Source organism: Manacus candei, unplaced genomic scaffold (genome assembly GCF_025592945.1).
Source record: "Manacus candei isolate 608988 ecotype Guabito, Panama unplaced genomic scaffold, ASM2559294v1 h1tg000008l, whole genome shotgun sequence".
NCBI lineage: Eukaryota > Metazoa > Chordata > Aves > Passeriformes > Pipridae > Manacus > Manacus candei.
Genome location: NW_026138056.1, coordinates 16,227,365 through 16,252,824, shown reverse-complemented (window position 1 = coordinate 16,252,824; position 25,460 = coordinate 16,227,365). Strand labels below are relative to the sequence as shown.

The window sequence follows — 25,460 nt, the reverse complement described above, 5'->3', positions numbered from 1 at the left end:
AAAGCCCATTAGATAAAACATGTATGTTTAAGAGCCCCTTTTCTGACCCTAAGCCAAGTTAGAGAAAGAATGTCAGTGTTACAGCTTGATAAAAGCTATTGAAGTTACAAAGAAACCAAGTCAGAAAAAACAAAGTCCGAGACATATAAAGATGAGATCGCTCCAAACACTTCAAGACGGAGCAAGAGCTAACTTGGCTCCTGTCCTGCAACTCATAAATCCAGTCAAAATTTGTTATTGGAATTTTCAGGGTATATTATAGATAGTGCTAGCATAATGTTAGGCATAGCCAGTTGAATGTTTATCCCTTTTCCAATACACCCACTTGTAAAGACACCACAGCCTTGGGTCTGGTGTTCCTATGGTCAAACTTGGGGGTAGGGCTCTCCCACAGCATTTGTCTCTGTGTCTCCTGCTGCTTGTTCTATGTTACATTATGCTGTGTCTCCTGCTGCTTGTGAGACCTGCTTCACTTTGGCCTGTTTTCTTCCAAAAAATACTCTGCCATGAGAACACCACTCCAACAAGAATTTGGGACATAATTGAGTCCAACTCCTATGAGAAAAGATGTGCATGGGGACAAGTAGATTTCCCATTAAGTGATGCAATGTATATTACTTTGACCTTGCTGCTGATTTACACCAGTGTGATATAAGAATGACATCCCCCCACCTCCTTTAACGTTTATATTTCTGAATTGTTTGTCCTTTCAGCTGTCAGGAAGGAATTTCTCCTCCCCACTGCTCAAAGGAAAGACAACAAGAACAAGACCCTCACTTCTATATGAGAGAAGGGGAACAAAAATTCTTGCTTCTCTTTACAACAACCTTAGACAAAATAACCCAGGAGTGCTGTAGGTCCAGACTGGGAAGAAAACCAATCACTCCTTAACACATAGGAAAGAATTTCTAGTCTGAAAGAATAAAGGTTAGATAAAAGGAGAAAGTGAGCCTGGGCCCATTTGAAAAGCCTCATCCTGGAATTCAGAGGCTTTTTAAATTACTACTATCTAAACATCAGGAACTTTCCACCAACATCTGTACATGAAAATAATAGAAATTATCATTCAACCGTTTTTTCTGCTATTAATAAGACTCAAAATATCCAGAATAGGAAATATCAATGCAGTAAGACATCCAAAGCTGTAACAAACAAGGGAGAAAGAAGAGTAAAGGTTTCCCAGGCACAAAGAAATGGGTGGGAAGGCACAAAGTATTCTGTGCAGAGGTATGTTCTTCCCATTCCCCATTATTGGTTTAAATAATTTCTGTGTACCTTTTACAAGATCAGTTCTAAATTCTCAAGAACCCAGAGCTGTAACTGGAGAACACACAATGTAATGTGGCCAATTCATTTGGGAACAATCTGTGATTTGGCCCTTATCTTTACATCAGTAATGAATACCTGGTCTGTGCAAGAAGTCCAACACTGTGTAATGTCCATCCCTAATGAAAGTTCTTACCTATGGTCACTGGCAACCAGGTTCCTGAAGCACAGGGGTGCATGGAGCGCAGAATTAGCACAATTTGGGATGAAGGCTATCTAACAACACACTTGCTCAAGAACAAACAAAACATAGTAGCTTTCTGCTAATTATTTTTGTGTTTAATTTCCTTTAGTCATTCCCCAGACAGTATCAGTGAAGCTTCTTCCTCTAATGGGTAAACAAGACCTCTGGTAAACAAAACCCACATATGTTGAAATTGGAAGTTCTGAGTGAAAATCCTTTCACTCAACTCCTTCAAACAAATGTCAGTTCATACAACATAGCATCTAATGCAAGGAGATTTCCAGATCTAGTTGCAAGCAAATTTTTGACAGCCTCATTCTTACAAAGGATCCCACACCATCGCTAGCTCAGACCCTACAAGGAGTAGTCATGTTAGTACTGTATGACACCAAAGCCAACCAGCCCCAAGTCCTTTTCCTCGCCCCCCACCCCATAGAGCTATGCTAGCCAGCTCATTTGATGGTGTTTCAGGGATGTTTACACTGCTTTACATTGGAGATATGCACTTTCATGTCCCTGCTCTTTACATCCATGAATGCCCATGGATGTAAACCTATTTGCACATAATCAAATTGTCAGACAATTAATCTAAGAACATGGAGAGGTGTGACAGCAAGCCTCTCTCCATGCAACTCGCATCTGTGTGATAACAGAATAAGCATGTATTTCCCTTCAGCAAGTTAATATAAAGCTCATTTCTCCAATTTAGTTTTCACACAGCAAATATGAAGGGACACCTGCACACCTGTACTGCTCCAGAACTAGAGAAGCAGAGCAGTTAGAACCTTTAGCTGATACAGAGAGAAGCAAAATCCAAAATGAGATACTCAAAAGGCAGCTCCTGTCCCAGCACAGACAGAGATGGATACACCCCAGGGTACACTCACGTAAGTTCTTATTTCCCCCAGGTCCTGCCAGTCTAAATGTGTTTCTCACCAAAGGCTTGAAAACTGTTTGTATTTCACCCACAGGGAAACACAGCAGAATCGATTCGATAAAGAAAGCTGAATAGTGAACTTGATTGAACTTTGACTTCCTGTATCTTCAGCAGAAGTCCAAATAAAAAATGATCTGTGAGAATGGTCACTAAGACTGTTTTCTGGAGAGTTGGGTAACATGGCTGTTCTTCTGGGATTTCAGAAAGGCTGACTGAAAACCACCATTTATTTAATTTCTTTCTTCAGAACAGGCAATTCTCTAACTACTGACAAGCAAATCCAAGAACTTCCTGTTTCATAACCTAGGTGTCCACCTACACTAACCTAATGTGGTTTGCTGTCTTTGGTTTCCAGGCTATATGTGATCCTAGACTCACACAATAGGCAGTACTTAATATTGCCCAAATGGCCTTAAATAATCCTTTCATTTTTAGTTGCCATTAATCCATGAAAGAAAAGAAGAAGCTGCCTGAACTAGCACTTTCTCAGTTTGTTCTATCATGAACTGTTTTTTCTCAATGGAAATGTACACAAGGGGTAAATAGAGCTTATGCCAGGAGACAAGGAGGGGAAAGGAAACAGGCTTTTTTCTCCTGAGGGCTTTTCCTCTTTCCTCATCATTTTCTGCATGATATAGCTCCTCTTTTTATTGCCCAGCAGGGAATCCCAGAGGCCAGAGGCAAATTTTCCCTTTGGTCTCAGAGCATTCATGATGGATTCTTGTTTTAAGACGAGGTTATTAGTTGTTTGCTCTTGAGTATTATATCATCACCATTACAGCAAAGCTGGTCTCATTCTAAATTTCGTTTATGCTTTGGCACACACAAGATATCTTGGGTTACACAGCCAACATCCCTTTATGTGCCAAAGTCAATGAAATCCTTTCCACTGGCTCCAATGGTGGCAGATGAAAAGTTTCAAAGGTGCTGAAAAAATGATCTCTTTAGGGCTTAATTCTGTTTCCACTGGTAAAATTCCCTCTGATTTTGACAGGAATTGCTTTAAGTCCACTGATTTAAACAGCTTTTTAGAAATCATGAAACTATTCAGCTATCATATGAGCTTCTGCTTGATAAGGAATGCTCATATACCTTGTAATCTGTTTGTTGTACCTTGTTAGTAAAAGCTGTCACTTAAAAATGTCTTGGCTACTATTTATATTTTCAGTACTTATACCATAGCTCATGTAAGTTTCTGTAGAAATAACAAAAGATGCGATATTTAGAAAAGGTCTCCAGTTAGGAACAGTATCTAGTTCAATTTTTAAAGTATCATTGTGCTTCCACATTCTTCCTAAATAAAGGAACATTGCTGATCCAGATCAGAAATTTCACCAGTGAGGGCTTGTACCTATATATCACCTTAAACAGCCATCTTCAGCCCTATTTTTATCTGTTTCACAGTTTGAGAAAGCATAACCTAGCCTCCACTCAGTACTTAACTTCCTAAGGCTCATCCAGCAAGCAGAATATTCCTTTGATGCTTTTCCAGTTTTGTAGTAACACTGATGTGCAGAAAAAGATCCATTATTCAAACAGACATTGTAGTAGCTGTATGCATGGATTAAGCATTATTTTTATAATTTTCCTTTTTTCAGTAAGTCTTTGCTTAATAAATTAAGACATTTAATCACACACACAAAAAATCAATCTTACATATACTCAGGATAGAAGGTCTTCTCTTTGGTGTTTTGTTGTTGTCATGCCTAAAGGATTATTTTTCCCCATCCCAAAATAGTTTGTTTTCTCATGTATTAACTTCAACAAGTTCAAGAAACTACAACCAGAAAACTCTTAATGTTCAAAGAAGAAAAAAGGCACCTTCTATCTTATCTGTTCCACACTTTTAATTCTGAGTCTGACATCATTGGCAGCTAAACCTTCATAGCTGTCAGAGAACTAACAAGTTCACTACAGTAATGAGCTTCAAAAAGTAAGCTTTCTGAATCTCTGTTTACAGATGTCAGTATTGAAGAGTTTGAAAATTCAGTGTTACCTGATATTTCTCAGAATACTGACTTTAACATTTCCACTCTCCATTGCTTTTTCATCTCTGCTAGCTTTTGAGATGGAGTGTAAGAACTCCTATACAAACAATCAGGTTTAATTCGTAAAGAGTTTCAAACCCAGACACAGTTAAAACCAACCTAGCTGATTTCAAATTGTTTCAAACTTGTTCTGTATACTTGATAAAACTAACTAACGATCCCTTCAGTTCTGGTACTGCCACCCCCCTCTGGGACTGGAAATTTCCAAAGTCCAATACTTTAATTCATAGTTCACAGTAGAAGAGAAATTAAAAATGTAACTTTACACAAATATTTCAACAGCTATTTTAAGATGTTCTACACATCTCTAGGCTTGCCACTTGCACCACAGATGATCTACCTATGCTAATTAATTACTTAGATTACTAAATTTATTAATAACCTAATTTTTGCAGGGAATCAAGTATTGATGCCTGATACTTGGGAATAAGTGTTTCCACAGAGAAAGGGTTTGCAGTACCTTTGACTTTTCAAGTTTAGCAGGATGAGGTCATTAAGGGAAATCTGTGTCCTGTTATGCATAACAGAGCACTTCCATCTGCTTTCTCTGCTTTTGCACAGTATTCCTGTTCTTACACAGGTAGTGCATACTGCAGGAGCCGACAGCCAAATATACCTTGTGTGTTTACATCCCAGAGGATGTTTGGCCAAAATTTTCAAATGCAAGTGCCTGTCATTACACACACACACACACACACAAAAAAAAAAAACGTAAAACAGCTTTTGAACACCTACTGAAGTGTTGGGATCATCAGAGGTACCAGCAAGCAACCACAAGGTTACATCTTAAACTCTTCCTTGGGATGTGAGACAACCCTCATGCTCTCGTGCTGTCTTCTACCAAGGGCTAAGACAAAGCAGAAACACTGGCACAAAGGCCTGCAAAGGCAGAACTAACAGCAACCTCCAGGGCAATTGGGATAACACCACAGCAGAACAGCAGGTGTTCAGCTTCTCTTCTGCCCCACTACAAAAGCTCAGTTTCTGTCTTCATTAATTTTTTTTTTTCCTGAGTTAGTCATGCTTCGTCTTGACTTTTTGTTTGTTTGTTTTGAGGAAGAACAAGGCAACAGCCTAGTCAGGGCTTCAAATACTGCCGTTATGTGCCACAAGTGGGAAGGATCTGGTTAGCTGTTTGGAGAGGGAGCCGCCTGGGGAAGAGGGGAGATGAGAGGGAATGCAGACAGAAGGGAGAAGCAGGATGGTTGCCTCTGGGCCCCTCGAGGCTATTACACAAGGCCTTCTGCTCTCTCTAAGCACCATGACCTTCTCTGGGTATTAAATAGGGTTGTTTTGTTTTCTTCGAGCTAGGATGATTCCTGCCACGTATTAGATATTAGAATTTCTCTCTAGTGGTTTGCAAGTATTTGATCCCCTAGGGCTTGTGATGCTGGATCCACTAATGATTCACACAATGGCATTAATGTCATTCATGGATGAAACCACATTTCCTTACCCTACAGGGTGAGAGCAAGATGGGAAGACTGTGGCTAACATTAGGAAGGGACTGGGTGGGAAAGAAAAATTGAAGTATTCAGGTCAAAAGACAGTGGGTGGCTAAACAAAAATCCATGATTTCTGATCATTCTGGAGGTGGGGTGAACAATAGAGATTTCACCCTCAAATGCCTGAGGAACCAGCACTAAAAAAAAAAAAGACAATAAATGACCCCCCAAGTGAGCAATTTAAAACCATTCTCTTTGAAAACAGTTCTTGAAAATGAGTTGGCAGAACAGTTAGATCTCCCCACAGCAATGCATCATGAGATCACGTACAAGGAAACAGCAGAAGTATCAAAGCATGCTTTACTCGAGCATGCCCTTAGTTGCTCTGCTCTCTTTAAGCTGGGCAGCCAGCTAAACATTGCCAGCTAAACAGTGGCCTAAATCCTTCTTGCCATTGAGTGGGAAATGGAGCTCTTAATTTTTAATTATTTAAAATAATCACAGCAGATTGAAAGTAGGAATTTATACTTAATTGTGAATGTGCATGCATAATTTGGAAGGGATATTTCACACATTCATATCCAGGGGAGCTTCCACCAATAAGTGATGTGAGGAAGGTGAGAAATAACACAGGAATGTAAGAAAAAACAACTTCCAGGAGGACAGAGGGACTGAACCAGTCAGTTGAGGCTGGCATGCAAAAACATCTCTAACCAAAACACAAAAAGAAAGCTGAAACAAAGCAAAAGAAAAAAAAAAAGAAAAAAGTCCCTGCAGAAGAAGTGCATAAGAATTATCTGCTGGGGGGGGGGGGGGATGCTGAGAGCACCAGAGCAATCAGTTAAGAAAAACAAGGCAGAGAAATTTCCAGCAGAAAGACCCGTTCCAAGGCTGGGACAGAGCTAGGTGACTCAGAGGGCCTTCCCAGCTCCAGGGTGGAAGAAAGAGGGAAGATTTCCAGTTCCTCACAAGAGGAGAAGCAACACTTGGATCAGATATGAGCCTAAGAACCAAGGTGCACTTTTTGTAATCTTGAAACATCCAGACTAAGAAAATATACATTGTTCACTGGTTAACAAAACACAATAACTGTCAGAAGAGGGGTTTGCATCTTGATTTGTGGATATAATTTATACACAGGAGAGTCTCAGCTCCAGCTTCAGTTTTGTGGGTGCCAATCCTACCATTTAAGGATTTGATCTCAGAGACAGCTACTCCTCTGAGCCACACCACTGACATCATTTCCCAGTGAAGTCCCCACAAATCAGGTGCTGAAATCCCTTTGTGGGATAGTAAAAATGCTGGCACAACTAACTGCCAATGTAAAATTATTTCTGAAAATGAGAGGGACAGGTCAAAGCCCCTTTAAAAAAACAAGTCTTGGTGGCTATGCAGAAAAGGATTATATTATGCTTAGCTAGTGTGTGGGTGTGGAGAACATGGGACAGAGACAGTCTTCCTCATACGCCCTCCCCGCAGCCCTTTGCAAGGCAGAATATATAGGCAACATTTCAACCTCAAATCCACAAACACATCAGGATACTCTGGAGGAAAGAGAGAAAAATTTCTTGTTTTTTAATAAAAGGTAGGATTAGGAAAAGACATAAGTGGGGAAGGTGCAAAACAAGCAGGAAGGTGGTCCTTACTTTGCTTCTCTCTTACATTCATTGCTCTGAAAAGTGGACAAGCTTTAGGAAGAAATAAGACACATGGCTGTGGGTAAAGGGGGGGAGGAATTAGAAACTGTAATTCAATCTAATATTTGAGGCTTGGCAAATGCACCTATGGGATTTCATGAAAACCCCCGAATCTTTTTCATTTTGGAGCAATTAACCAGATCCCAGCATCGCTGGCTCCAGTGAGCCGCTTAGCTCTCTGTTTTATTACCCATTTCCTTTCCCCCTCGCCAGCACTAGCTCCCATCCTCACACTTGGGAAAAAAAAAAGGGGGGGGGGAGGGAAAAACCCCACACACTGTTACAACGCCACAAAGGGGCCACCACAAACAAGTGCCAGCCAGTGCATTTCAGAGCAAACACAGAACACACATAAATGAGGCTCACATTTGGATTAAAACGCTGTTGTGTTCAGGCATTTATGTGTGGCATAATTAAAAACATCCAGCTGTAATTTAATAGTTCCCACCAAGCACAGACATAAAGTCTAGCAATTTTTTCCCTCTGCATATTTAACCCTTAGAGACAGAAGGAAGAGGAGGCAGGGGGCAGGGGGAGGGAGCAGGAAGCTGGGGAGAGACAGAGGTCTTTTGAACACATTTTTTTCCCCTTCCTTTGTGTTACTCTAGTTTGCTTTTTGCCTTCTCTGATCTTTTGCTTCTACAAAGAGAAAGCAGCTATCTTCTGGATGTCATAGAAACAGGAATCATGTTCAGATAGCATTTCTGTACTTCGACAGCAGTACGTCTGGGTATGGGATCCTCAGTTTCCAGAGGATAACATCTGTAGTTGGATGCACTGATTCACAGTTTGTGAATATGCCAGATTTTTCAGCCTTAAAAATCAACTACTAAAAAGACAAATTTCACCACCATTACTCACCCTGAGTACAGTCTTTCTATTCAGAGCGGCCCTTCTAAATCAAAGGCAGCAGTGACAGGACTAAGTACAGTGTTAGGACAGGAAGTATAAGCCAGCATTTACAGCACTAGCTAAGCATCTGGGACACCAGGGCGGGTTCAAGTCCCTGCTCTGCCACGTTGCTGATTTTCAGACAGACATCTCTAGGGGCATGTTTAAAAATGTTCAGCTACCTGAGTAAGGGCCCACCTGTACCACTGGAAAACAGAATGGTTTAAAATTTTTCACTTCTCCCCATGTCAATTCCCTATAGGCAGATTTGGAGAGAGAACATTTTCCTCCATCCCAAAGTATGCTACGAAGAGAAATGTATTAAGATTGGGATGTGCTGAAATACCACAGCAAGGAAGAAAACTAATAAAGAGAAGAAAATCTGCTTGGCCCTCTCTTTCTAAATGCTGCAGTCTTCATTCAGGCAACCGTCCATTACTTTGACTCAGCTGCACAGTGGGACTTTGCTTCAGCAGGGAACGCAGAATTCCACCCTTACTCTGGAAGACTGAAAACTAAAGAAAATGCTCTGCATAGGTTCATAATCATGGTCAATTTTGTCCCAGTTTACCAACAGTTATGCATGTAACAATTAGCCTGGGACCTTAAATCTATTAGTCTCCAGAGACAGAAGACTACTATGCATATAGGATTCTATTGCTAGCTGTTCAGCTCTATTCAGCTCTACCCTTTACACACGTTCCTGCCCAAGAGAAGATATGTGCAAAAATACAGAGAGAGGAAATGAAAAGTACTTCCAGAGCAGTAATGTAAAACAGAGGAAACTGATAAAGAAGCCTCTTCTGTCCATATAATTTTGAATTTTAAGATCATTCATACCTCTCTTCAGCCTTTTTCTGTCACATGCAGGTCAGTCTCTACTGGCATGAAAACCTGCAGAAAGTATATGTCATTCTTGCCATCCTTATGAATAAGAGAAAGCATCCAATATATCCACACAGGATTATGAAAACCAGCCACACTGTGAAGTTGTTGCAGTTAAATCAGAAACATGGTCTTGAAAGTCCTCGTACCTAATTGCAAATAAGGAACCAAGAAGACTGATGATGTTTACAGAATGGTTCATAATCAACATATAAAGATCTCTGAAAGACAGCTTTTTAAAATATGTAAAATAATGAATGTGAACAAATTATAATTAGCTTATACATATCTTGTTTTTATTGTATGCCTGCCAATAAAAGATAATACATCAACTTTGTTCTGAACTATTTGTTCAGACGTACTATGAGGTGAGCAGCTCTGCTGCCAAATACCAAATTCTTCTTAGCAGGGTCAGTTAACTGGGTACAATATGGCACTGATGGAAATGCATTGCTCCTGGATCCAGAGTCATTACTGCTGTCTCTTTACTCCATACCTGCAGTGCCCATATACCCTTACCTCTCTGCATTTCCTCTTCCCAACAAAAAAGTCTTCCAGATTGATCTTAGAAATAAATTTAATCTTCTGACAGCCTCCAGCCCTCCAAAGAGACGACTCCTGTAGGTGTCTTAGACAGACAGATGTGTGGGAGGGGGTTAGGTAAATAAGTTCCAAATGAGATCCCACAAACTGTGGCTCAGGACTACTGAAGCGTTGGTTTTGATTGCCACTTTATTACCTCCTTTATTGCCTCTCAGATAGATTGCAGAGAGCATGGCATGCCAAGAGAGAAGAATGAGCCTCCGTGTCCTAGTAAAATCATGGGCTTCTTCCAACTAGAAATCCTAACCCTGATCTCTTTTTATATAAATAAAAGTCAGATCAGGTCTTCCACTGTAGCGATTTCTTACAATGTCATTTTAAAAGTGCTCTGCTGCAAACCTCTCTGCAAATGAAAACAATCCGTCTTCCCAAGGCATCCAGTAGACTGTATAACTTTTCAGACAAGGTGGGAGCGGGTGATGCTGAAACGAAGACGGAACAGGGTGGCACAGTACACCAGGACTTCATGAGATCTGTTTTCTGCATACTGACCCTCACTAATGAGAAAAAAGCTCTGTTGTGTCTGAAACATCCTGAAATCACAGACAAAAAAAATTAGCTGATGATGGCTGCCAGCAGTGCTTCTTTTCTGTCTCTGTGCCTCCATGCTAAGCAGTGAGTGCCGGGCTTCAGTAGCACATGTAACATGGACTAATGACACAGAGGCACCCAACCAGCTCAACAGCAAATCTGCTAACCTGCTGCTTTTGGTGTTCTGCTATAATGATAAAATCCCAAGCACACAGAGTAGGGCAATAATATTTTATGTTGCAAGATACTGCTGTCATAAGGTTTCCCAGGTAAAAAAATAGTTGAAAGGCACTAAAAGTGGGGAGAGTCACAGGATGAACAGTTTTCATGCTTGACTGAGCCAGACCTGATGCTGAGGTTCTAGACAGTCCTAGTGAAAAAAAATTATTTTGTCTCGGTTTTAGTAATACGGGCAAACTGAAAAGCTGCTACCTTTTCCCCACAGCTATTCTGTTTTACTTTTCACCCACCTTCACCATACACCATCGCTTTAATATAATATATTTAACCAATGTGTACTATAAAAGTGCCAAGAATGTTACAAATAAATAAATATAAATAAATAAATAAAAATAAATAAATAAGCCAAAACAAACAAAACAAAAAAACCAGTAATCATATCTCTATACACCTTATGTCACCTGGGCATCACTGTGATGAGAAGCATTTCTATCACACGAGCTAAACCAGTGAGCCCAGCTGCCCTAATGACATCAGTATCGGGGCTTCACTGTATAACTCACTCACTGCCCCAGAAATCTCCATCACCACCAAAACACAACCACTGCTGGACTGAAAGTCAATGACTGACTCATGTCTTGCTGCACAATGGTTACTGTGGGACATAATTATAGTCAAGAACTCTGCAACAAACCACTACACTTAGGAAAAAAGCATAGTGGTGTCTTTAATGTCCACACAGAGCAGATGGGCACTGGGAGTTGGGCCCTGCAAGGTTGACTAAGCACATTGATAAGGCTGTGAGCCACGCCATGAAGCTTCCTGGCACAGTGTGGGCAGAAAGTACGATAGTGAGTTGTGAGGAGCTGAATTGACACTTTGAGCATGGCCCCCTGGTACTGCAAGCCTGTATGTACAACCGTAATTCACACTCACTTGGAAGCCCCTTTCCCTTTGCCAAACTGGTAACAGTATAAATAGGACTCAGGATAAAGGGCTTGAAAGAATGAACCATTGTTTTTCTTAAGGCCACGCTTTAAAAAAAGAAATAATAATCCCCCTATGCTTTTCTCCTGCGCTTTGCATGCTAGTCACAATGCACTTTCCTGGGAAATGCATTATAATAACAGGCAATGTTTAGCATCACATTTGAAGTGAGCACATCCCAGTGATTAAAATCCAGGCAACAGAAATAAACACATCAGCAGGACATGCTGCACAGTACTGAATTGGGACTTCTTTGTTTTATGACTTTCTTGAACCTTAAATACTGTGTGAGAAAAACATTGTTCAAACTTAACCATCTGTATTTGGTTTCTTTTGAGTGCATTACAATCACCAGTAAACATTTTAAGCCTAAAATCAGGAAACCTGCTTGTACTTGTGGGAGACTAACTGTGACAGTAAAAGGTGGCTTTGTAGCAACAGAATTGTTATATTTCTTTTTTTAAGTGAATTTATTAGAAATTTGTTGGTTTTAAATGGAGCTACTCCATGTTGAAGTGGCACAGTTCATTATGTTAAGCAGAGAGAGAAACAATTCCCTGTAAACAGTTTTCTAGATATCGATATCCCACTTCAAAGTGGGAGGAAAGTTTTAAATTATTGCAATTTTCAAAGCTGAAGACATGAGGCAAAGAAAAAAGCCCTGGAGTTCAAGGTCAGCATTTTGCTTTGACAATTTCAAAACATATCTTTTCAATGCAACTTCTTAAATATGCTATTAAGTTTAATTTTCAAAACAAAAAGTAATTTCGAATGAGAAAGCCATTCAGTTAGAAATTACCAAAACATTCTGACAGTTCCAAAATTTTATTTCCACCATAGTTTTCAAGTCAAGATATTTGTGAAAGCCAACCCTTTCCCACAAACAGTCTCAATTTCTGTGAATCAGCATGTTCTGTCTCTGAAGGCTTTATTACCATCATGACACAAAGGCTCCCACCTCACAAGACCTCTTCTCCAAGAGCCTGTTACTCTCCACCCTCCTGGGAGCTGTCACTGCAGCAAGAGCACTGGGTTTGGCTTCTTTCTCTCACTGAGAGACGACATCCTGTTGCCAGCTGCAGTTCTCAGCAGAAGCCTTATGTCTGCTCACTTCTGCTATCTCTCCAGGCAAATGACAGAAAATAACAGGAAGAACACAAGGTATGAAAAACTCTGCACCTGCAAGCATTGCCTCATACCTACCTCTTGGATAAAGCTTCAGATCCTTAGAAAGATCACTTGGAGAAGATGACCATGAAGAGGAAGAAACTAGTCATTCCACCCACAGCTCCCTGAAGTCTCACAGCCCCTGTACAGATGTACAGCAGTAGCCATCAGGACACGTGGTGGTATCAGAGTTTATGTTAATCATCCACACTGAAAAGCACTGAAATGGTCTTGCTCATCATTTGTCCCTCCTCACTGAAAAATGCAACTCTGGCTTCCAACTCACCCTCTGGGCCTCTCTGGCCAAGCCCATGGTCACAAATGTCTGTTACCCCAGACACATCACCTCACGTCTCCCCAGCCTTAGCCTCAGCACAGACCCCTCGGCAGTCCAGCTTACAGCACTCCAGGGATCCTCTCATTCTCCCTGTTCCCCATACCAGAGTTAGCAGCTGCTCTCACTGCTCTTGAGGTTTACTCATGGAAATCCCAGTCCAGGCACAGGGGCTGGAAAAAACTGACTTGATCCAGGACAAGACTTCCTGCTCCACTCATTAGATGTACTTGGGTGCTGAACTATCTGGTTTGATGCGTCAGCATCATTCTGCGGTCTTAGTAGGTTAACCAATTGAGGCCATACACAGCAAAAAGCAAGCAGGAGATACAGACAACTCCATGCCCAAATAGTATAAAATCAAACTTGGTTTCTAAACTATATGCAGAAAGACTGCCCACACCATCCCACTCTTCCTTTCTCCAGCACTGTCATCATCAGGGGCTTTCTGTGCCTCCTGGATGATTAAAGACATCCAACTTTTGGCCTCATGCCTTATAGCTCCACCCAAGGCATGCTGTAATTCCCTAGAAATGCACTGTTTGTCATGTTTTATTATTTAATTACATTCTGGCTTTATTTTTTATGATACGTGTCTGTTTCTTGACTATCTACATGTGAATTTTTATGCCCTTGAAGGCAAGACTGTGAGCACAGATGCCCTGCAAACCCCACCGATACCAGAACTGCTGTGCTCACCACCTGTCCTCTTCTATTTGCCTGTGAAGCACGGCCCTACCAATTAGCACAGTGCCAGCAGCAAAGTCTACATTGTTCAGATCTCAGAGTGGACAACTTCATCATTACACATTATATTTCCCCAGACTCCCAATTATCCTTTACAACACCCTGGTAATTCCTTAAATAAACAGAAGTGACCAACAGAAGCAAATGAGCATTTATTGGAAAAATTATCAAGTAGGGAGGTATTTTCTTTGTAGATTTTTATTCAAAGAAGTGACAACAGCAGAGACACCAAAAAGAACGAATGAACAACACACCTAGAATATTGATCGGAACAAGAAGAGGGAGATAAAAGAAGAAAGGTGAGTTATTTTGTCAGTCCTTGCCAGGTCTAGACATGAATGTTGTGCTTTTTAGAAGTGTACAGTCCTTAGGATGGAAGACAAGCAAATCAGCTTAATGTAGCTTCATTTCTCAGGGGTTGGCCCAGCTCAGTACATGCAGAAATCTGTGGTAGTACTGATAGCTGACAAGCTATCCAGCTTGTTGAGAGAGAATAATTATTTCCATATCTTGATTCTCAAAGTCGTTATTCACATGAATTCCCATGGAAGTTAGTTGAGCAAAAGTTTGAAGAATTTCCCCTAAACTAGGAAAATATCAGAAGGTTATTTACAGTAAATTGCAAACTATAATTAAAGTTGGATGGTATGCTCTAGCCTCACTCTCACTCTTACTAGCCACACTGATCTTATTCCTCTCTTTTTTTTTATTTCTAGTTTGAACATTTGCAAGACATGTAAGTCTTACCTAGCTGATAAATCCTTCCAAATAGGAAACTGCATATTTAGAAGTGCATAAGGAAGGAGGAATCTTACCTCCTTTCATTTTGCCCTTTCAGAGAAGGGAATTTGCCATTTGGAGCCAGCAAAGTCTTTTTGTTGCCTGTTTCTGGGTCCCAGTTGATCAGTGTTTCCCAAAACACAGCACTGCTGTTCGAGAGTTACATGTAGAGTTTAACAATAACAGAATTCTTTCAGTTTTGGCAGAGGTTGTCTCAGTTTGGAAACTTTCTCCCTCAGTTTGATGTCACTTACAACAGCCAAGATGGCCATCCAAAAAAGTAATGCTAAGTAAATAAAGTTACTGCAACTTCTGCTAAGGCAACAGACATCATTATGTGTTTGCAAAATTTTTTGTAGTTCAGGGTTAATAAACAAGAGATGCTTCATTATATCTACATGCATACATAGATATATTGTATATATTTATTTAGTTTAACTGATGGATACTGTTAAGGATTACATTTGTGTAACAGTCAGATCTGAAGCACAGGGCAGGCCTGTTGTCTTCATCACTTCTGCCAGAGCCTATAGAATCTATGCTGACATTAAGAATGTAGTAATAATAATCTAGTCCTTTTGGCTAGCTCAGATCCTTCTGACTCTGAAATTGCCAAACATCAACCAGAATACTTTTGTGAGCCTGCAGAAAGAGATGCTGAAGCAATAACTGAGAGGGTGTCTCTCCTATGTTAATTGTTAGCTCAAAGGACTGCCCCAGGACACTGAAAATGCCCATGTTGTTAAATATTTATTGCACAGGAAGGAGGGGGAAACATGACCCTCCCTCTTCAAATACCCAAAAGCATAGGAGTGAGAAAAGAAACCTAAGATAACCATTAATAAAATTCTGGCTAATGCATGACATTTGCTCAAATGTTCCCCTTACAAGAAAACATTACCTCTGTTTTTCACCTTGCATCTTCTTTATCTTTCATCCCTAATAAAAATTAACATTGAAATTCTCTGTCTTTAACAATTTGCACACAAAGTGTCATTTGTCGCAACTTCATTTTTAGAGTTAGCTTGTAACCTGTAACATAAAACATTATTAAGCATCACTCCATACCGTTACATGTAATAAAACCTAGGAATGTTTGCCTGTTCAGTGGGTCATGGACAACTTTACATGCTAAGAGATACTGAAATGACTCCATAAGGACTGTGGGCTGCTTACTAGACTATTTTTGCAGCAGCCTGAAGTTTCTTGGTAGTTATGATATATCAGTCATGATTCTTTTTAAGTAGGAGTCTGTGAATCCCTTAGCTACAAGGGCTTGGAGAAGCAACTTGCATTGTGATCTTGAAAAACTTAATTTTTGAGGGGAAAAGTTTCATTTAGACATTTTGATATTTTTATCACTGTTCGAACCTTCTGTTTTTAAATGGGATTGGCTTCCTATGAAATCAGTTAATACTTAACTATATAGTAATACTTATTTCATCTATTTATTTGGCCTATTACAAAGAATAAGAAGTCTATCCTGCATTTAAACAAAGTCAGGGATATTTTTTGTTTAGTTGTCTGTCCCCTTTCTATCCATTCCTACAATTTACTCATGTTTTTGACTAGCTGTGAGTTAAGCTTGCATAGACCTGCCTGCAACTATTTCAAGGTGCCTTCCCTGAACAGCAACAGCTAATGTGGAGTCTTAGCATTGAATAACATACAGTCGTGGCTGGTTTTTCTCCCCAGATGGATTATTTTGCATTTATTAACATAGAATTTAATCTGCCACTTTATCGTTCAGTCTTTAGGTGTTATGACCTTTTTTCTACTGCCCTGTAAAGGCCCATCCTTCTTGATTATGCCTACCTTGTCCTTCATCCTCTCATAAATACACTGATAGGCCCATACATGCAGACTAACCTAGTAAGACCTTAGTGGAAAAATTCCTTTACTCTGCAAGTAAATTTTCACTTCTCACATTCTTCTCAGAAGGGAACTTTCCCACTTACTGAACATCACCATAATTTTATAAGATGATGACCTTGGATTATGTTTCTCAGAGCACCACACAACATCCAACTGCCCTATATTGACTCCTTCAGAAAAATTGGTAGAATAGTGAGGCACGGCTACAAAACCACAGTGGCAATATTTCATGTGCCCCCTCACATATCTTTATCACGTAGTTTCTAAAAGTCTGCCTACCACAAAGTCAGACACTCTAGACTGGCAACAAAACAGCCACTTTCCACCTTCAAACATCTAGGACACATATTCCAGTTAAGATTTTGGCAATTTAATATTTGTGTCATTTAAACTACTCAGTAAGCAGCACTTGTCCTTAGAATTTCATAAAAATTATGCTATACTTAGCCTAAAACTATTCTGCCTCAATTTGAATGTATTTCCTTCCCTCACCTCCTGAAAAAAAAAATGTTGCAGCAACTGTAAGCTCCTCCATACTATCAGTACACTGTTATCATATTTCTTTGATATTCTACAGATATATCAGTCATGTTTCAACTTCTAATGATAGAAAAGTGAATTTATTTACTTTTCCTTCACAATTTTCTTCAAAATCTTTTTGGTGTACCTTACTGTGTTTTGACATGTATCTTGTGAAAGTTAATTCTCCTCTGTATGCTCCTTATTTGAAATTACTTCCACATATTCAATTATGCCTTTTTATTTCTTTTATTCTTTTTTTGTCTTTTTAGAAGCTAATTTTTGGAGAGAAAAAGCACACTATCTATCAAAAAGACCCTAAATCTACCCCTTATATTTCATGGTACTTTAAGAAATTTAACATCTTGGTTGTTTTAATTTTTCTTCTGAGAGGCTTCCTCAGTTTTGTCTAACACCTCTGAGGGTCTTTAACTCTCACAAGAATGCTAAGCTTCAGTACATGGCAATTGCTACTGCACTAACTCTTTGACAGTTACCTTCTGAGTCATGTCTGGCACAGGAACTCAGGCATAAATTGTAAGCTGTTTCTCCTCCTATTTGTTCTGTGGCCATTTACTGTAAAATTTCATTTGTTGTTTAACAAAAAAAAAGTTCTGTCTTACACACCCATATGATGTTTACAGTTAAATTTTTCATTATCAATGTGATTTTTTTACTCTCTCTTATCATTCACATACATTTTTAGTTATCCAACCAAGTGATCAATATTGTAACTACACCACTATAATATTCCTTCTAATTGGAATTCAAACCACAGGCACATTGAGGTACAGTTAATTTATTTAGTTTGTTTGAAAATGAATTTCAATGTATCAAGCCACTTACCCACCAGCAAAGCTATTCTGTTACTCCTGTATGTTTTCTATTCCAGTATTACAGCTACTTTTGTTCCTTCTATTGATACACATATATGAATATAATTTCTGAGCTTCTAAGTGTGCCCAACACCAACAGGGTGCTTCTAGAGGGCTAAATAAATTTAGGGCACTTCATTGTAGCTGGTGAAGGTCAGTGTGCCAGCTCTGACTACACTCCATAGAAGTAAGAGATGTCAGGTCTAGTCCTGCAGCCACCACAGTAGTACCAGCTAGGATGATGCCAGGTCCTTCCCATACGGAAGAGAAGGCAATTTCACAAGCAAAATCCCACATTAAAGCCACAACCATCATTCAGGAGATCCATTATTCCTGCTTCCTGAACAGACAGTGCAAGAGAAGAAAGGGTAAAGTCTTTGATTTCTGCACAGCAAGGCCTGAGGTCAGGATTTGGACTATTTGAAGAGAAGAGAGGGAAGGAGCTTCCCTCTCCTACCCTACAACCTAAGCAAAGTCTTGCAACACTAACTAGCACATTTTAACAATTATAAGTCATTAATATGGCTGTTTTTCCTGAAGAGAGCCTACCTCTTCAGTTAAGAATGAAATATGGCAAAAGTACCATACAGTTTAAACATTTATCACTCTTGTCAAGAGACAACCCATTTTTGACCTATTTTGACAGAAAAGTCAGGAGGTATTGGTCACTTAAAAGAAGCAACTTTCCTTCTTCCTTACTGGTTTCTTGTGGTAGGACCTAGAAATTCAACAGAAATCACCATGTCCATTTGGACCAGTCTCCTGATCACACAGATTGTAATGTCTGGTTGATTTACAGCTCATATCTTTTAGATATATTGTTTTAAAGACTTCCTTATGGATAGTCTACTATATACCTTAACAATTTTCCAATAATTACTTACCCTTGTATAACTTATTTTTCAGTTTATTCCCAGGTTAAACCTGATTAGCTTTAAATGTCCAGTACCTAGATTTTGTAAAACCTCTTTCCCAAAGATCTGTGAAGTATAACCTACTTTTGCTCAGACCCATACTTTGAAAATTGAGATCAAGCCATTTTTAGTCTTCCTTTTTTTTTTTCCCCGCACAAACCAAGTCATGATGTTCTCCTGCTGCTGCATTGACAACAAGTGAGAAGCTAAAAGAAACCAGAGCAGAATCAGAGTGGGAGTGAAGATGAATACTGATGATGCCAATGTTGATTTTCTCTTGCTTCCCTGGAGCAACTACTGTCCCAGTGTCCCATGACGCTGTGAGATGTGGAACACGACCAAACCCTCCAGCCACTTCACTAAGTCCTCTAGGTATCAAAGCCAAAAACAACATCATGGGTGTGTCAACTTCATTAGTGATGATTAAAAACGATCACACAATTGAAGCGTTTTGCATGGATCAGCAAAAGACTACTCGACGACTTAAATCCAAATCAAAAACATCTTGTTTTATTGTTTGGCTATTAATAATTGCTTATGTGATTCCACAAGTGAAGGTAGCATTTAAAAAATACAAACAGGATAAGATCTGTTCTTTGCAATGGAATGTAATTTTAGCAAAACACCTGCAAAACAGACATGCTTCTGGATTCAAGGAAACTAGTAAGGAACCTGGCAACTTCATAGAGAATTCTGGATATAAAACCAAAGACAGGATCTCATTTCCCCCAGTCCTACAGCACATGCATTATGTGTACATGTGAACAGGATATCTCCACATTCTATCATTTGAATAAAGATGGCACCTCTCATCTGAAGCACTACAAAAGAAAACAAAATATAGTAGACTTTTTTGACTCTGTCCCAAATACCCTCCTATGCCTCCTTCTTTGGGCTCTGAAGAGTGGTCATGGACTTTGCAGTCTCCCTTTACCACTCTTATCACCATGTGAGTAGTCCAATGAGACTTCAACAACACAGCAGATTCAAAGAGCGGTTCTGGAGGACCTGGCTGGTGATTTTGGCAAACAATTTCAGATTGTAACTGTCCCACAGACATCATGCACTCAATACAGCAAAACCAAGAGCTGATTCCAGGAGACCACCTGTTGAAGTCACTAAGGGTTTTCTCCAAAGTAAGGACTAAATAGGAACTGCAAGATCAACCCAAGGTGCAAAAAAAAAAAAAAAAAAAAAGATTAAACTCAGAAGAAACTGATGACTATACAATCTGTAGATTTGGGGGGGGAAAAGTAAAATAAAAGTGGCAGAAAGTGTTTCAAAGAATAAGCAAAATGACAGAAAAGTACTACAATAAACAAAATAAGCTTAAGCATGTTCCCAGTAGCAAAAATGTGTTTCCTTTTCTATCAGTCATGCTACAGCCACCAACAAAACAAAGCATATAAAATGTAATATAAGATCTGTACTGATTTATTTCTTTGATTTGTTATTTTTTAGAAAATAGCCATCCACAAATAAACCCCAATCAAGTCTGCTATTGCTCTTCAGCAGCAGGAGGGCGGACTGTAGGACTGGGAGCTCTTCAGATGTTATTTCCCTGCAATGCCGGTGGTCTTAGGTTCCTGGCCTTTTTAAACTCTTTGTGCAAGCCAGACCAGCACAACAGAGACTGGGAAGAATTAACATCATTGCAATAGTAACAGTCCAGAGCATTATTAGCTACGCTTCAAGAAATGGATCTTAGTTCCAAGTTACATTGAAATATAAAAATATTTCAAGGCAATGTGTAGAATCAGGTTAAACAAAAATCATCAGTCACCGTAAGGCATACTGGTGTTTGCAAAAACTACAAACTCTATTAAAAAAATAACATATAAGATCATGAAATTTAGCTAAGAAAAAAACATAACCAGGGCTTGTGAAAACCCTCTTTAAGAACAACATCTAATTTACAGAGCACAGAGATAAAACATTTATCTGTTAACTAGCTACTCATGAAAGCTTAATTCTGCTTGACTCCTGCATATATAACTCCCACCAACAATAATGGAGAGCTGTGAGTATATATTGAGAGGACAGTATTGCAAATAAAATATTGATACAAATGTTCTGTTTTCTAATAATTTCTGCCCTCAAGAAACAAAGTTTTATGAAATTCTTTAATTGACTATATTCATTCTTGGATGTATGGTGGATTTTAAGGACAGCAAAACTATAAAACTAAGGAAATCAAATTCTTGAACATAAACCATGTGTGCCAAGGTTGTAAGAATGATATAAAAGATAACCACTTTATACCAGTGCCTTACAATATCACCATAACTTCAGGGCCATCATTTACTTTTAAGTGCATGCTGCTTTCTAACAATACATGCAAGTTGTGCTGAAGCAGCACTGCTTATCTTGTTATATGCACTCTGTGACTCTAAAACTGTCATTTTATCTTGATTAAAACATAACATAAGAAAAATTTATTTTCACACTCTGCACTCCTAGACCTAAAATGATGTGCACTGAAATAGGGACGTGCCTTATTGCTTCTACATGCACCAATGTCTTCGAAAAAAAGATTAATGAATATTGAAATTATATCTCAAATTTCTGGTATCCTAAACTGTAACTTCCTTCTCTGCATTAAACAGGTTTATGTTTTAGGCAGATGGGATTCTGGTTTTTCTATTTCAATTCATGAAAACTGCATATTTCACCAGGTCTTCAGGTCTTAGACAAAGATTTGTTAAAATGTCAGTGATTTAATGTCATTAATTATTCACAAGTATTTTAATGAAATTTCATTTAAGTGATTACTGTTAGAAACTAATAATCTGACATTTATCTCATTTAAGCTGTAGTTCAAAATTAAACATCAGCTCACTAATAATAACCATAATTTACCTAATGCTCATGTTTTCAAAGGCTATTTAGAGGACATTTCACATGGCCCAAACAGATAAGGTTTGATTTTGTCACCTGGTTCAGACAGTATCAGTAACTGATCCACATTTGGGTTTAGACCACTCAGAAATGCACCAGCAAGCCTTCTCAGAATTTTTCTGCTATCCTCATCCTACATAAACATCCTAATCATGATATACTATGACTAAAAGCTAGACATTACTGAATTATTTTCTGCCCAAAAATAGATGATAGACTAATAGTTAAGGCACACTTAAGTCCCCTCTAAATCAATGCCTGTTTTAAACACAGATTTCTATAGTCAAACTGAGGATCATTTTTTATGTCTGTGGAAACGTTTTGTTCATCCACTGTAGGGAGACTACAGACAACTAAGATAAAACAGAAAATAGTGAACTCCCCTGTGTGTGGAAGCTGGGAGAACAAAAATTGCATAAGGCCATATCGAATTGCTATCAGCCAGAAAACATTGCTGAATCTGGATCTGTGTGCACTACTTTCTCCAAATAAGGAAGTTTCCTCAAAAGGGAGGTTAAGCAGCAAAGGCAGAAAGTTGATACAGGAATCCTCTGGTCTTCTGTTACATCATCAGTGCCAGAAAAAGGGCTTCGCAACTGTCCTGTCAGGAATATGAATGAACAATATCTATACAGTCACTAGAAGTGAGACGAGCCACAGAAGTGTCAGCATAGTAAGACAGATACAGTTGAAAGCTTTATTTTCATCATTTTCCTCAAAAGATTCAGGCTTTTGGAAAGTTTCTCGGGTTTTACTTCTTTTAAACACAAAGAGAAACATGCATCTCTTAGAACTGCCTGTTTCTCTGATAATAAGAAACCAGTGAGTTCAGACAACTTCAAATGCACTATTTTAGTGATCATCTGCATCAAAGCAGGTAAAATCATAGAATGATAGAATATCCTGAGTTGGAAAAGATCCACAGGGATCATGGAAGTCCAATGCCTGTGCTTGCATGGGACAACCCCAAGAATCACACCATGTGCCTGAGAGCATTGTCCAAACACTTCTTGAACTCTGGCAGGTTTGGTGCTGTGACCACTTCCCTGGGGAGCCTGTTCCAGGGCCCAACCACCCTCTGAGAGAAAAACCTTTTCCTAATATCCAACCTAAACCTCCTGACACAGTTTCATGCCATTCCCTTAGGTCCTGTCACTGGTCACCAGAGAGAAGAGATCAGTGCCTGCCCCTCCACTTCCCCTTGTGAGGAGGCTGTAGAGTGCTGTGAAGTCTCCCCTCAGTCTCCCTGTCTCCAGGCTGAACAGACCAAGTGATCTCAGCTACTTCTCATGTGGCTTCCCCTCTAGACCCTTCACCATCCTCGTTGCCCTCCTTTGGACAGTCTCCAATAGTTTTATATCTTTTCTTATATTTTGGTGCCCAAAACTGCACACAATATTTCAGGTGAGGCTGCACCAATGCAGAGCAAAGCGGGACAATCACCTCCCTCGACCGGCTGACGATGCTTTGCCTGATGCCCCCCAGGACACAGTTGGCCTTCCTGGCTGCCAGGACTTATATTGGCCAACTTGCTATTGGCCAGGACGTCCAGGTCCCTTTCCATGGCTCTGCTTTCTAGAATCTCATTCACCAGACTGTATGTGCATTCAGGGTTGCCTCGACCCAAGTAAAAAATTCAGCACTTGTTTTTGTTAAACTTCATACTGTTGATGATTGTGGAGCCCTCTGGCCTAAACTTATTAGATATTATTTTTAAAATACATATAAATAATGTTACTCTTACCTTGTCCTCCCCAGTGACTGTTCTAATCATTTCTTGGTCAGATGGCTAATACCAGGTTCCAGTCCCCCAAGGGATGGGACCACCTTTCAGTTTTTTGTTCAGTCAGTGTTTACACCACAGAAAATGCACTAGAAACAACAATAAAAATTTCATTAAAATCATCTTCCATATTCCTAAACCACCTCAAGGGGGAAAATACTAAAAATATTGAAATTCAGCATCAGATAAATGACATGCTTTCTTGTTCATATGCAAAAATTCACTAGTTCTCTAAAAAAAATGCATCTGACAGAGGTCCAAAGCACCAGCAGAACCACCACAAAACACACCAGTCTGTCAAAGTCCTTGCAGAAGACATGAAAGCAAGAAGCTTCCTGTTCTGCTTTTCGTAGTCAGACTTTCTCCTCCTCACTCTTCTAGATACCCAGAGCTTGTTTTTTTTCTGGATTACAACTGGTGAGACACGGCAGATCTCCCTGAGCTGCCCTGCTCGCTGCAGCTGGGGAGCAGCCCTGTGACTTGGTGGGCTGTTTGAGAGCTCACCCAGGGACCAAGGTCTCCTGGGCAGCTCGCCCCTGCCAGTTCTCCAGACGGGTGCTAAGGCCAGCAGGGCAGACCACACAGGCTGCTGCAAGCACTGCCACAGCAAACGTCTGGTGTGTTGCCACTCTTGCAACACACCAGATTCCCATGCTTGGGGAGTTGCTGGTGTAAATAGGCAGATGCTTTTCATCCTTAGACCCTACCTCAGCAAAACATTTGTTACACATAAAGGAGTGCACACTTAAATACACTGCTATGCTGCAAAGCAACACATTAAAGATTTGCTCAGTCAAAGATTTACTTAGAAGTAGGTTAAAGTTTCGAGCTTTTTGATACTTATTTTTTTTTTCTGGAAAGATTAAAACTCAGAAAAGAGTGAAAACACCACAGGGGAAAAAAGATCCATAAAAATGCTCATAACCAGAATCTTGCAGTAATTATTTCAATATTGATTGAAATACTTCACTGCATATTGGGAATTGATGTGAATAAGCAGTTGGTCCAGTAAGCTTGCCCACCTACACTAAGCTTTAATTTGTGAAAAATTTAGCCTTTAGGATGAACACTCTGAAAAGCCCTGGTTATTTTGCAGCCTCACAATAACTTAGCTCTTCATCTTTCCCAAGTACTCCTTGAACTCCTACCTGGTTATTTTGCAGACTCAAAATAACACAGCTCTTGATCTGCCCCAAGTGCTCCTTGAACAGCTTGGGTGAGCTGAAGGCAAGCTTCTTCATTGTTCTTTACTCCTGTCAATTATAAAAGGAGACAAAAATCAAAATACTGATGTTACTTAACAATTTATGGTTTTATGTATCATAGACTTGAAAGTATCTCGTATTTGCTACATGAGCTCTTTCATTCTTATGTATTTGTCTTATCATACACCACACACCATTTTATGCCTACAACTGCACATGGAATCCACAAACATCATAAACCATTACTCTTTGTCTGCAAACTGATGTGTGCCAACTACAGTGTATAAGATAATGAAACACTTCACATATTATTGGTAAAGTATATGAGCTGTTAAATATGGGACCTCACAGTCTTACAGTCAAACACCTGGCAATGTTGAAATGAATTCCACAGGTTTGGTAAAAGCTCATTTTTTGTCACTTATTCCATGTCTACTCAGAGGAATTTGGTTGTATAAAAGTCAAATATTTATGGTTCAGTGCCGGGGGAGGAGCATCTTTCCCATCTACCTCTCCAAATAAAAAGCAATCCAGAGAGCATTTTTAACATTCTGCCAAAATAAGCCTTCCTTGGAGGCTGAAAAGGTTTGGCAAGAATGGCATTCCACAACCAGCATTTTCTCTCCTGTTTTTGCCCAGTCACTGAACT

At 39.5% G+C, this 25,460-nt stretch overlaps 2 long non-coding RNA genes across 2 annotated transcripts in view; one reads left to right on the top strand and one right to left on the bottom strand.

Annotated features, from left to right (window-relative positions):
* Positions 1 to 19,950, top strand: part of LOC127461984 (uncharacterized) — a 29,589-nt gene extending 9,639 nt beyond the window's left edge. The window contains exon 2 of the long non-coding RNA XR_007900262.1: positions 19,090 to 19,950. This is a non-coding gene — a long non-coding RNA (uncharacterized LOC127461984). The remainder of the gene's footprint in view (positions 1 to 19,089) is intronic.
* Positions 14,151 to 24,890, bottom strand: LOC127461977 (uncharacterized). The gene is made up of 4 exons (XR_007900250.1): positions 24,755 to 24,890; positions 23,568 to 23,695; positions 15,644 to 15,774; positions 14,151 to 14,548 (listed from the first exon to the last, which is right to left on the bottom strand). It is a non-coding gene; the product is annotated as an uncharacterized LOC127461977 (long non-coding RNA).
* Between the last annotated feature and the right edge of the window lie 570 nt (positions 24,891 to 25,460).